Source organism: Triturus cristatus, chromosome 4_1 (genome assembly GCF_964204655.1).
Source record: "Triturus cristatus chromosome 4_1, aTriCri1.1, whole genome shotgun sequence".
NCBI classification, from domain to species: domain Eukaryota; kingdom Metazoa; phylum Chordata; class Amphibia; order Caudata; family Salamandridae; genus Triturus; species Triturus cristatus.
Window position 1 is genome coordinate 517798848 of NC_140585.1, and position 14076 is coordinate 517812923.

The window sequence follows — 14076 nt, forward strand, 5'->3', positions numbered from 1 at the left end:
TAGGACTCAGGACACGACTGCTGGCTTGGAGACGCCCGCTGCATACCGTCAGTTCGCTGACAATGACATGTCTTCCATTTTGCTGACGTCAGTGATGGTCTGTGGTGAGTTCTAACAGTTCTTTTTAGTGTGCTGCGTCGTGACCATGGATGGAGTCTCACGTGAGATTTCACGGAGGTGTTGCTGGACAGACTGTCCCTGTTGAACTACTTGGCTGTGACCGGTAACCTACCGATGGGGCAATGTCTCTCCTCGCTCTCCAGCCTGGGGAGGCCCGTCGTCTGGGTTGCTGCGAGACTGTAGGAAGGCTGTGCTGGAGCCGCTGCTTGTGTGCCGTCTGGGGGCAGCTGCAGGACCGCTGAGGAGCCGTTGCTTGGTCGCACGCACAACCCTTACAGGTGGATAAGTCTTGGTCAAGACTTGCACTCACTGTCGCGGTTCCGGTGTAGGACAGGTTCACAGGTGGCTTCTGAGTTCGTTTAGTCGGCTTGCGTGGCAACGGTTTCGGACTCCAGTCCATCGGTACCGTCTCGGGATGCAGAACAGGAGGCAGCTAAGGGAAACGGGAGGAAAAAGATAAATAATGGAGCACCACGCAATATAGAAGCGGCATGCGGGCAATGAAGCCATTGGATCGGGAGTCTCATCTGTAGCAGTGGGCCAACGCTCAGGCGGGGGCCAGTCACGAACGCCAGGTCGGTAACGCCACAAGTGTTGGAGATGCAGTATTTAAATGCTCAGCGAATCAAGGTAGAGACGAGGCCACACCTACAAGAGTAGAGGCCGGCAAGTTACACGGGTGAATCGAAAGAGCCTAAGGGCTCCTCCCAAAATTACAGGCTCAAGCAAATGAGAAGAAAAGACAAAAGGTGTAAATGCTATCAAGAGCTCACACAAAGAGTGGGAAACGTGAAGAGGGGGCGCGAGGGGAGCAGATCCTATCTCAGAAGCAAGATTCCAGTAGGCACAGGAGTGTCAATGCGGGCGGAGCCCCACACCGCAGATAGATTTCCGATTCATATAATGGCGTTCCCATGGAAGGTTCTCGTTCAGTCCCTTGTCTTTCGTATTGAGGGTGTAAATCCAATGCACCTCGTTTTTTAGGTCTCGCCTGAGCCAGCGCTTTAGAGCTGCTCTGGCGAGAGCTATAGAGAACAGGGATTTGGAAGTGCAAACGAGTGCTTTTCAGGCCCCCAACTTCAGTGCAATGCTCGCCGGGCGCACGCACCATTTGGCAGCCTGCGTGTACATTTCGCGGGAGCTTTGATGTTCTCAGTGAGCCGCGCAGCCACTGAGAACATCAAAGCGCCCGCGAAATGATTACTTTCACTTTGCGTGCGTTCTTGTTGTTCTGCCGTGGCTGCCTGGTGAGCACTTGTTTCTCTCTCTTATTCTGTCAGCGTCATGCAAATTTTCTCCATATTCCTGACTCTTGTCCTCCTTCTCTCTTTCTCATGCTCTTTCCTCTTCTTGGTACGTCTAATATTCTTGCCCAATTTACCGCTCCCGTTTTCCCGGTTTCTCTCTAATTTCCCATTTTTCGGACTCCTTTTTCATTCTTTCTACGTTTTTGATTCTCCTTTATTCCTCAGTTTTTTAATTATCTTTCTCTTTCCTCTTTCGGCATTGTTAGGATTTAAAGAAACACAACACTAAATAGTTGTCTTCAGTCTAAACTGTCACCAACTCATACCGAACAGGTGACTAGCGGGCATTAGCAGCACAGCACGACGCAATGCCTTTAAAATACGAGGCTGCTGGTATGACTCTACTTTATGTGATAAAAATGTATTTTCTACGAGTTTTCAAACATCTTCAATGTTATAAGAAGCCCTGTTTCTCTCATGTTATAAATGTCTTTGTGCGTTAACTCCTCAACCCCTAGTACAAGATGCAGAACTACAATTGCGCCTGGGGCTTTAGTTTCAGTCTCCGGCCTTTGCAGTTTTGATTCCGTATCCGAGAAAATAACTTTATCCCCCTGAGAAATGACAAACAATGAGCAGTTTTCCTCAAAACGAATGTGCGAGCAGCATAACACCGAAGAGGACAAGGAAAGATGTAGTCTAACTGCCAGCGCTGCAGACTTTAGAGCTTGGGAATCAGGTTCGAGTCTCGGCATCGACTTAAAATCATGCGATTCTGGGCAAATCACTTAATCTGCCCGTGCCTACCCAAACAAGCATTTACAATGCAATAGGTCTCGCATTTACGCGACTTTGAGCTATTCACATTGCAAATAACAATGCCTTTTATTTGGGTTTTCGTTTTTCAAACATAAATAAAAGGCATCGTCATTTACAATGCCAATAGCTTAAACTCGCGTAAATGCGAGACCTATTGCATTGCAAATGCTTGTTGTGTATGGCAGTACCATCAGTGCCATTGGGGGCATACATTTTCTCCAGTATGGTCCAACAGAGTTCGCCTTCTGTGTGTTGCGCCTCGATCCAATGATTGACTAGGGGAAGGCGGCTTGTTTCCGCAGCCTTATGTTGGATTTGTGTTCCCCAATACGTTTTCTGCATTCCCTGCTGGTTTCCCCGACATATGCTAGATCGCAGGGGCAAAGAATCATATAGATAATATTGGACGATCTGCAGTTGGTCATATCTGCAAGGAATACCATGCCAACATTGAAAAAAATCTGATAATTAACTATAGCGTTGGGTCAGGCTTGGCAAGTCCCACATTTGTGGTTGCCCTTGACATGTGCGTTCCCTGTGATGGATTTCTGGGTGAAACCATTTTCATTAGGCCTTTTGGCCCTCACTAGAAGATTAAGGTTCTTGTTCCTTTTAAATGCAAATAAGGGCTTCTGGATCATCGGTGTCTGTGGGCCCAAATTTAAGATATGCCATTGAGAATTAATAATTTGGCGTATTTTATGGTCATAGTTCGAATGTTTGGTAACGCATACAACTCGATCAGTCGGTTTCTTGTTTCTGGGTTGAAACATAGTCTCGCAATCGTAATACTTGGCTCTTTTGAGGGCATCTTTAATAAGCTTAGTTGGGGATCCCCTCAGCATAAGCTTATTTTTCAGGGTTTCAGCATGTATCAAATAGTTTTTGATAGTAGTACAGTTTCTGCTGACTACCTTTACCTGTTGGTAGAAGTCACCATCAAATTCGAAGAAGTTCGCCTAGAACAAGATCGAGGCATTGGAGAATAAACTGAATTGTTGCAGGCATCTTCAGCTTCAATATACTCCTCAATGGCACTAAGTGCTTCTGATTGTGTAATGTTAGTATACAAGGACTCTAGGTCGATAGTTACCAACAATTCGCTATTCTGGTCGCATGGAAGGCCTTCAATTTTAGATATAAAATGGCCGGTGTCTTTAACATACGAGGGCAGTTTAGCTACCAATGGTTGCAGGAATTGATCCACGTATTTGGATAATGGTTCGGTGGCAGCCCCTATGGTGGAGACGATGGGTCTCAGGAGGGGAGGGGGAATTTGTCTCATCTTTGTCACACCATAAGTGATGGGTATATGGGTATGGCTGGGAGTAAAGAAACTCCGTTATTTCTGGCAGATATCGCCTCTTTTGGCCGCTGCCTCTACCATCCTCAGGATTCGGTGTTTGAGATTAGGTTCAGGATTGGACAAAATCTTTCTATAATGACTCGGTGAAATTAAAAGGTCATACATCTTACTAACATAGGTGCTGGTGTCAAACAGGACAATGGTATTTGTATTAATGGTAATTTATTCCATTGTGCGCCTGCCTGATATTAGCGAGAGCGACCTCTTCCTCGGACTTTCAATATTGGCCTAGTTTTCGCTAATGCAAGATTACGGGCTCTCAGTTCTCCTGAAGGCAAATAGAATCCTACTTTGTCTTGCAAGATTATAGACCAGTCTTATGTAGTGATCTATGCCCATGGCACAGTAACTGAACATGTAACATCTCCATACATACTAATGCAGAAACTAAACTTGTCCTGGTTACCGATTAACTTGGCTGCTGCATTTTGAGTAACCTGCAGTCGTGAAAACAAGTAATCTGCCATACCTCCATACAAGGCATTCCCGTAGTCCAGTCTACTGGTTATTAGAGCCTGAACTATGGTTTTTCTCCAGTTGTCCAGACAACACTTAAAAAGTCTCCTTAACAATTTTAAAATGACAAAACACTTGCCACACGTTGCCTTTACTTTATCTTGCATGGATAATCGATTATCTACCAGGACGCCTGGCTTTTTGCTACCAGTTTGGGCTCTGGTGCAGGTCCCAATAGGGTAAGCCACCAAGATGAGTCCGAGATTAGGTTTGCTTCCCCAAATAATAGTATTTCTGATTTCTCAGAGTTTAGTTTGATACAATGCTTTGTCATCCACTTTGTGGCCTATGATAGATATTTAAACAATTTGTCTCTAGTGTCCTCATGTCCTTCCCCTATTGCTATCATCAACTGCATATCATCCTCATAAGAGCAGATGTTGAATGCCCATTTTTTCACAATCCTGACTAATGAAGACACATGCACATTAAAAAGTGTTGGGCTCAGCGATGAGCACTATGGGACTCCACAATTGACTTATTGGGCAAAATTTTAAAGTACCCAGTAGTACTGTCTGAGTTCCGCTTTCTAAAAAGGAGCTGTACCCTTGTAGAGTATTAGAGTGAAGTCCATTTTTGTGCAGTTTTTTCATCAGAAGACTATACAACAGTATCAAATGCTGCTGACATGTCTAGTAGGATCAGGGCAGCAGCTTTGCCCTGGTCCACTAACAGTCTGATGTCGGTACAGTACTTTAGAGTGCCTTTATTTCAGGAACTGAATGACAACTGGTCTTTGTCCTTTCAACCGATAATCAATCAGGGGGTTGTATAGCTCGCCTACTCACCTGTGAGGGTCTCAAGGCGTTGGGGGCTGCTGGTTGTACTGGGTGGAAGATCATTCGAAGCACCAGGTCTTGAGGTCCTTCTTGAATTGGGTCAGGGACTCGGATTGCCTGGGGCAGGGTGTTCCAGGTATTGGCGACAAGGTAGGAAAACAAACTTCTTCTGGATCTGGTCTTGTGGATCCTGGGAACGGAGGCTAGGGCGAGTTGTGAGCAGCGGAGTTGTCTGGCGGGTACTTGGAATGCACCGGTGGTTCAGGTATGCTGTTCCTTCATCGATTAGACCTTTCTAGGTGTGAGGAGCTTGGAGATTCTTATGTTGACTGGGTGCCAGTGGAGTGGTCGAAGGTGTTGCGTGATGTGGCTCCAGCAGGGGATGTTGAGGACCTGTCTGCCTGGGGCATTTTGAACCCTGTAGTTTGAGCTGTTTCCGGGCAACCCCAACATAAAATACATTGCTGCAGTAGAGTCTGCTGGTGATGCATGTGTGGGTGACAGTCTTTCTGGATTCTGTGGGTATCCATCAGAAAGTTTTTCGAAGCAGGCTGAGCGTGTGGAAGGAGGCTGAGGAAACTGCGTTGATTTGGCGGTTCACTGTGAGGGATTAGTGCAGTATAATGTAGAGCATGGTCCGTCAGGGGAAGGGTTGGGGGGATCCCAGAGCGGATGGCCAACAGGAGTCATCCCAGGCTGAAAGGGTGGGTCCCAGGAGGAGTACTTCGGTCTTGTCCGAGTAGAGTTTGAGGCAGCTGCCTTTCATTCAGGTAGCAACGTCTGTCATTCCACTGTGGAAGTTGGTTCCGACGGATGTGGGTTCGTTGGTGAGGGAGAGAATCAGCTAGGAGTCATCGGCATAGGAGACAATGGCTGCGAGTGGGGCCATGTAGACGTTGATGAGGGTGGGGCTCAGAAAGGAACCCTGGGACACTCCACAGTGGATCTTTGTGTTCTGCGCGGAGCAGTGGTAGTCTAACTTGCAGAGTCTGACCGGTGAGGAAGGAGTGGATCCAGTCCAGTGCCTTGTAGTGGGAGTCTCATGATTAAGGTGCAGTGGGAGATGGTGCAACTTATATGGTTACACTGCCAGCTGGCACACCATCAGCAACTTCTGACCAGGCTGGATATGACCAGGTTTATTCTTTGGAACTTGCAGTCCGGGCCACTGTGGAAACATCTACGGATGCGGGTTCCTTTATGCTTTCTATTGACTCTCTGAACACGGAAAACATTTCAGGAGCCTCCTAGATTTTACATCAGCACCAGGTTTTTGATTTCTCATTCTTTAACAATTGTTATTTTGATTGCCATTTTTATTGCATTATGGCTTTAATTCACTTTTATTATTAAAGTGCATTTTATAATAAATAAGCTTATATATTAAGTTTGATTGTTTTTAGACTAGCTTTTGCATCTTTAGTTTGAAGTAAAGTCTCCCTCTGGCCAGGGAATGGGTGCTGTGGGGTTCAACACGGCCCACGCACAAGTCTCCATTTTAGCTACACTAGACATTGTTGTCTAATGGGGACTTTTTACATGCCTGCACTTGCATGCATAATTTCTCAGTATATTATCCTGTAACACATTTCTTAGTAAGCATTTTATCCTGAGGTTCGGATGTCTGTCCAAAGCCAAGGAACAATGAACCCTTGCATTTGGTTGTTCCGTTTGGAGACAGCTCTGAGACTCAAGACAATCAATCACATTAGTACTGCACGTTTAGCACAGTGCAATTGGAGCAGAGCATTTATTATATAAACTGCCTCAAAGCCAAATTCAGCAGAGAACTACTTTGAATCATCCTGGAACACTGTGACCTAGATGTAGCCTTGCGGACTCTAGCCCTCATCCCGCTAAGGGCGGTACCCTGCTGTACACCAGATCGGCTTCCTGACACATCATACACAGGTATGTGGGGGTGGGGGGGGGGGGGGGGGTTTGGTTGGCTCAAAAGATCTGGCAGAGGGTACTCCCACTATGCTCTCGCTAGTGTAGGTATTAGATTGGAGAATAAATATTATATAATAAAACATCAATGTTTTAATGGTTGAACTGTTAACATTTTTCATTATTCTTGTAATGCTGGTTACAATGCTATGTTTCATTCTACTAATTGCAGCAAACACTTTTTACACAAGATTACAATTGTTTCAATGTTTGAAATCTAATTTGTGTCTCTTATGTCTCCTTTGGGCATGTCTGTGTAACAAAATGGTAGATCTTTTTCCTGGATTTCTTTGGGGGAATTAGAGCAGTCATGTTCTGAGGTTGCAGATACCATCTGGTACCCTGGAAGGTTGGGGGTTCAGGTAGTGAACTGTGAGCTAGCTTGGAAAAGGGCCAACATTCTTTGATGATGTGTGGACTCAGTTCCCATATTCTGACATGAATGTTGTCCCGACACAAAGTCCTACTAAATTCATAGGAACCGTATGACAGGGGTATTAGTAGGCCTGGGTGGGGAACTTCGCTCCGTTCAGAGTTTACTGCCCTCCGCGGAGTACAGAAAACTCTGCTTCGCGGTGTGCAGCGGAGTTTTTTCCCCGCTCGCGAAGGGTAAGTTTGCGAGCTGCCGGTCTGGTAGAGTTTCTACCCAAGTGGCAGAAATACCAGCACAAACTGCAGTTCGCACTGCACTCCACCACTCGTGGAACTTCGCGGAGTTTTTTTTGTAACTTTGCGGAGTTCCGCATAGCAAAACTCTGCGAACTAGGTATTAGACATTGGGGGGTGGGGGGTATATAATGAAAGTGCATGTGGTAGCAAAGATGCTTTAAAACTTTTCATCCTACCTTAGCCACTCTGCTAGCGTGGATATCCACTCAGTTTTGTGACAGTAAGGGTTGATGACCATGTGGCAGCCAAGCATATGTCATTGATGGAGACATTCACTAAGACAGCAAATGTAGCCCCTTTTTCCTGGTGGAATGTGCTCTTTGCTTGTTATCCAGTCTTTCTCGCTAGTATGTAGCAGGTTTGGATGGTTTATACTATCCATCCTGCAATAATAGTTCCTTTTGACATTAATATCCCCCCCCACCAAAAGAATTCTCTGAATGGGAGCCCAAAATCAGAACTGCCATCCTCACATTCTATGTGTGCAGTGCCTATTCTGTCTCTTTTTTCCAGAGCTGAAAATGTACTAGTAGTTGTAGTGATTAGTTCACATGGAAATGTGATACCACCTTTGGAGTGAAGTGGGGATTATTTCCATTACTACTCTATCCTTGTGTATCTGCTGGTATGGGCCCTGCAATTTGCTCACTGTGTGTAGGGATGTGATTGTAATTACGTTCATACTCACAGGTGTCATTTGACTTCAACCCCTGGGAGGTCTATGGTGACCCATCAATTGCAAGCTGAAAACGCCGTTTCAGGATCTTACATTTGAAAAATCTGTGGCTCAGTCCTACACAACCACTGTCACTGTGGTGTAAGCTGATTCGGTGCAGTTCCTTTAAATGCCTTTCCAGGGCACATCTGTCTCCAATGAAATGATCTGCAACAGCCCCCCCCCAACCCTCTATACTGGCCAGACCACCCCTCGCGCCCCCCCCCCCCCATCCCTTCCTAAACACTCTCTACTTGCTCAAGGACATCATCTACGTCAGACAACCTCAGGACCATTTGCTCCGATTTTCCATCTGCTTTTAAAGTACTGCTCATTTTTATCATAAATTGATAATGATGGCTAAAGGACTCCCATCTTTAGAGAAAGGGGGAGTCACAATGGGAAGTGGAGAAGACCACATTACTGGAAACCTGTTTGCCTTTTAGAGACTCATCTCTGTCCTATCTAGATAATTGACCTGGAGAGGGATTGTGTATGCAGGATTTACTTTCAGAATCTATAGTATTTGGCTGCTAAGGAAAACTTTCTCCTGTTGATGCCTATGGGTTCCCCCTCCAAATGTTTTTGCTAAAGCCATTCGAGAATAAACCACTTCATTTCAACACAAGTCAGCATGAAAATATACAGCTCTACACTAATAACCTATGAGAGAAAAGTACAAATTCAAAGTACTGGTGCTTATTCACACAGCAAGAATGCTCATGTGAATTTTATACTTCTTCACTCCTATCCAGACTGAGTCACAGATATCCTCAACCATTAACCAGTCACATCAGACAGGTCATAAAATCTCATCCAGCGAACCACAACTTTTTTCAAAGATTTTAGGGCAACACTTTGCTTTATTGATAGATTTTTCAGCGAGCAGCTACTAGTCCATTTTAGAATAACATTGCGAGCATCACTGAGATATTTAATTCACATTTTTGGGGTTGGGGCAAGCGGTCCTTGAAACGAAAGTAAACTAAAAATTGGAATAAAAACACAACTTTGTTAAAGGAGAAGTAAAAAGAAAAGCAATTTACCATTTGGGGAAAGGGGGTGGGATGTATGCACTGAAAATTACCACTGCACATCATAATTCTTTTATTTTACTGGTTGAAGAGCCATGTATCACTAGGAAAATGAATGACCAATATGAGCATTTTGGACCATTAGGGTGCTGTATCAAGCAGCCTTGTCCCAATAAAATAAAAAAAAGTATTGGTTGCCTGGAAAGTGTACAAGGGTGTGCATTTCCTTTTATGTTTAAATCTGTTTTTACTGTTGCGTAGTTGAATCAAAACAAGAGCATACATTGAGAGAGAACATCTTTCTAATTTGCACTATAATAATTCAACTTTTAAATCCTAATAAAAGGACAAAAAGAATGAATAATCTAACACCCTCCCCCCAACCCCCCCCCCCAACCCCCCCCCAAATACCTCCCCCACCCATCCTAGTACCATCAGCTATGTGAACTGTATTATCAGGGGAGATGTAGGACTCATTTATAAATGTACTGCTATTTAAGGTGTCAAGTTCAGCTAAGCAAAGTAGTCGCATATAACTGGAACATGTCAATTCTCTGAATTCCTTGGTCAACAAGGCTATGAAGGGCTGCCTGATTGTTCGGAAAGTTTTGTCCAGTGGCGTCAGTGACAGGGTGAGCTTTTCCATCCCCAGTATGACCCATAAGCGTCTAAGCCATGCCAGGTGAGTCAGGACAGTGGGAGAACCCCAGAGCGCCAAAATAGTTTGATGGGCAGCCCCCAGAGCTATGCTTATCTGCCGTCCCTTACGGGAGGCGAGTGTAAAGGTGAGTGGGTTAGGTAATCCCAGTAATGTATACGATGGGAATCTGGGAAGCTGAGTAGAGAAGTGGGTATCAATATCCTCCAAGACTGTGGTCCACAATGTAGCCAGTCCTGGGCAGTCCCAGAGCAGGTGTTTTAGCATGCCTTTAGCCCTACACTGTCGCCAACATGGGTCGCTGCATGCCGGGTTCCCCTTGAGTAATTGCACCAGGGTTAAGTACCAATAGGAGGTCATTTTGACCGCTGTTTCGTTGCTTGCCATGTTATATGTGGTGTGCCGAGCTCGATGGTAAATATCACACCATTCCTTTGAGGTGAGAGAACGGCAGAACTCAGACTCCCAACGCTTTTGCGAGGGGGATTTTTCATTGGTCTGAGGCGGCTGAAGGAGGACAAATAGCTCAGAAATTAGGCGAATATCTGTGTTTTTACCCACGAGCCACCTCTCGTACGGTGTCAGCAGCCTCTCCGCCCCTGGGCGGACCAACCGGTGTGTCACCCAATGCCTAAACTGGAGGTATCTGAACCGCTCTGCTCGGGGATGGAAAAGTCCTTTCTAAGGGTAGCGAAGGGTACTGGTCCTTCTTGGACAAAGAAGTGGCCTATCGCCCTGCAGGGGTGACTCCCGCCAGACCTGATACGAGGATCCCAGGACCAGGGTAAAATCTGAATTATCAGCAATTTGAGTCAAGGGGGAGGGCAGAGAGGTCAGTTTCCCTTTGCGAACACACCCATCCCAGAGTGCATTGCCTTTTAGGTATCTCTACAGCATGCTTCAGGTGCAAAACCTACACAAGACAAAACACAACCTCTGCAAACATTTATAGTAATACCAAAAGGGAAAATAGGGAATTCTTCAATATTCATGTGGTAATAAAGGCCTCAAATGTGTAGGTTCCAAACAATCTAGTAATAATGCAAATTGTTGAAAGATCAACTCACATGAACATTTTATTACATTAAAATAAATAGGAGCAATACAGTTCAAGACAAAGTAATGCAATATTTCAGATCATTGTATATAATTAACCTGTACGAAACATTACAAAGTAATCTTAAAACAGTGGTCATTCTTTTTCTGGTTTGCTATGACCATCACTCCTAGGTCACCGCAACTGGTGTAGTGGAAGGGGATCAAACAACTCATTGTCAACAAAAAATTACACAAAAATAAAAAGCACAATGTACAAAAATGTGCAGGTTTCAGTTTACACTATACAAAAATAGTTAAAATACATTCCAGGTAAACATGTTACATTGAGAATTAAATCTATTACAAAGTTGGCACGCAAGAAGAGGAGCAACTAAGTATTTTCAACATGAAAACACAAGACAGTGAACAGGAACCATTAAGGAAAAAAACTTCATGTAGCTTTGCTTTACTCATTTTACGCATCAAGTAGTTTAGTTGTAGGCTCATCCCAGCAACAGTACAGTAGGCCTTATGGTAGGTTTGTGCCTGTGCAATTATAATCAATCAGTCCTGAAGTAAACGATAAAAAAAACGGACAGCTGGTATGTCAAACATTGAAGGACTTCAGCATAAACAGGCTAAGATATGGCGCCCAGAATAAAAGGCATTTCACCATTCAATGATTACTGTACTTTCAAATACATAACATTACTCATAGAAGGGGCAGCCAAGCAGATGTCATTGATGGACATTCACAATGAATTTCACAAGTTACTTATGCTACCAGGACTTTAGCTTTGTGTATGAGCAAAACGTGGTGTATCAAAGTTTGTAAAAAATCGTTCCAAATACAGACAAAATAACATAGATCAAACTGTGCAATCAGTTTTAGCATGCCTCACAACTAATAAATAATAATGCAAATCTGCACTAAGCGTTGTGAAAGAGTTTAAACGGTGTGTTTGTGAATTGATTAGACACTACTATAGTACTTACTGTTGGTGCATATGAGAGCTTAAAGAAATGTGCATTGTAGACTCTGCATCATTTTTTCACCTTCTGTGATCTGATTATGTAGCTAACTTAAAAAGCCCCCTCCTCTTCTAATTACTAATCAAACCCTCTTACCCCACCAAAGAATGCTTTTTTTTTTTTACACACTGTCCTCCATACATTTTATTCCACGTTTCATGCACATACTATCTCTACTCCCTACCAAAGTGTCCGCTTTAACCAGATCCTGCTCCCCAGAACACAAAATACATGCTGTAATGGAATAACGAGGGTAGAGCTCCACAACTTTGCCGATGTTTAAACTCCTGTTTCAAGCAAAATACATTAAAAAAGGCACGACTGATTGTGGGAAAAAAAAGGAGTAAAGGTCAGTGTTTTATGCAGAGATAATCACTCCTTTATATTTTAGTCTAGCTGGTTGATCTGAAGAGGGCAGCGATCAGGAGCAAATACGCGTGTGTTTTCTTTGCGGTATCCGCCAAGTATTTAAAGCTACCAGCCACGAGGATAGCTTTTAATGTTAATAAATACAAATGGGAAATGGATAGGAGCGCGATCACCTCGTCCCTGAGACTGCACACACTACAAGCAGCATGTGCTTTAATTTACCTATGAATCAACGTTTTTTTTTTACTAAACTTATTTGTTTAAGCTCCTTTAATCAGGCTAAAGTGTCATTGGCCAATTGAGTGACTAGAAACTTCACTAAAACTATTAGAAAAACGATATTTTGGGCAACAATTAAAGGGACCTTGCCTTTCAAGGTCAATTAATCTAATGTTCAAAAACAGAAATCCCAGTCTGCAGTCACTCGAGAATGTGTCAGTGATGGCATTACAATCAGCTAGCCATTGAAATTCTTAAATGCGATTCTTGCAACACGGTGGTAACTGCAGTAGGACACCGTCTGCATTGCTCAGATCGCTGGACAGATGCCATCTTTAGGTACTCGAGTGCAAGTTACTAAAGGAAAAACAAGTACAACTTGTTTATAAAATACTTGGCAGAACTTTCAAAAAGCAGAATGTGAAATAGGCATTTAAACACTATGCAAACCTTTTCATATAGCTGTGTAATACAGATTTGAGCAATTTGCTAATTTTCTTTATTTCAAATGGCATCAATGGAGATGCCAGTGAGATGTTCAATGATTGAGTTATACCAACCCAGATTCAACATTTACACAGATTAATTTTTAGCGAAAAACAGGATGCTCACTGCTCTGTTCTGTGACTGCGGATTTCTAGTTTGCCACACTGCTTCATTAAAAATGTACATTTTTCCAAACAGATGGTGGTGATGTTAACATTAGAGGTGGGCTTAAAGGTAATAAGCAAATATTTGTCAATAATGGAGGACTGATGTAAAATATCTGGATAGTCCACATATTCGGAAACTAGGTTTGTGGGTGTTAGAAAGAAAAAACACTTTATTAAGGTAAGACTACCTTTGTATTGTCATTTTACATAACTTTTGTCAGTCAAATAGTACAGTAATTCTTTAAATTTCACTAGGGTGGGGCACTGAGACGGAGAAATGGTGTTTGAGTTTTTGTGTTTCCGAACATAATCATAGCTTTATCAGGTACTAAAGTATGCCTTTTTTACCTCTCCTGCGATGGAGAATGTGTATGTGTATGTATGTATGTATATATATATATATATATATATATATATATTAAAGGTGGCAGTTTGCATGTACAACTCATCTCAAGAGTGAGTGGCAAAATCAGCAATACACAACTGTAGCCTTATTAAAGGGAATTTAATAATCTTTTATCACTATGCAATAATAACATTAAAATATATATTAATGTGCCATAAGAAATAGGAGTCAATTCCTGCATACAATAACCTTAAAAGTCTCATTTGTGCCTTCTAACAGTCAAGATGGTCAAGCGATACCACGGAAGTGCCAAGTTTGTGTGAGCCAACGACAAACACGCAAAAATCCTTCTGGTTGACATTGCACCACTGCTACTAACTTGGAAAGTCAAACATTACGGACAGAATGCAGACGCCATGAGCAAAGGAAATAACCGAGCTTAGTTGTGCAGCATCACCTAACCTACATAAAGGCTAAAGAGAGACGGACTCTGCAACACTCTGGAACCATGCTATTCTACTTTATCTTCCCTTCCTTTCCACTAGG